Raw genomic sequence first — 356 nt, forward strand, 5'->3', positions numbered from 1 at the left:
GAGGGGGGGGGGAACGGTTTGTTGTTCCACTTATGTATGCATTAATTGGTTGATTCTTACATTTCCCTGACCGGGGATCAAACCCACAACCTTAGCGTGTTGGGACGTCGCTCTAACCGACTGAATACCCGGCCAGGGCCTGAAGTTGCTTTGTTTTACAGAAAGTGTTTTTGTAAATGTTCTTCCAGTTCTATCACTGATGCAAGCACTTCTTTAACTTTTCCTTGTGAGAAAACAAAAGCAGATCCAACCTCCAAAGCCAACTTTTCCTGCCCGGGCGCCGGGGGACGCCGGGACCGCCGGGCCAGCCCTTTACCGTGCAAATGACCCGACGCCCCGAGGACAACGAGGCGGAG

The 356-nt window shown here is 52.2% G+C and overlaps 1 protein-coding gene across 1 annotated transcript in view; it reads right to left on the minus strand.

The window, feature by feature from the left end:
• Positions 1-356, minus strand: part of CASP6 (caspase 6) — a 7,673-nt gene that overhangs the window by 6,872 nt on the left and 445 nt on the right. The gene's annotated exons all lie outside the window — the stretch shown is intronic.

Source organism: Myotis davidii, unplaced genomic scaffold (genome assembly GCF_000327345.1).
Source record: "Myotis davidii unplaced genomic scaffold, ASM32734v1 scaffold283, whole genome shotgun sequence".
Taxonomy (NCBI): domain Eukaryota; kingdom Metazoa; phylum Chordata; class Mammalia; order Chiroptera; family Vespertilionidae; genus Myotis; species Myotis davidii.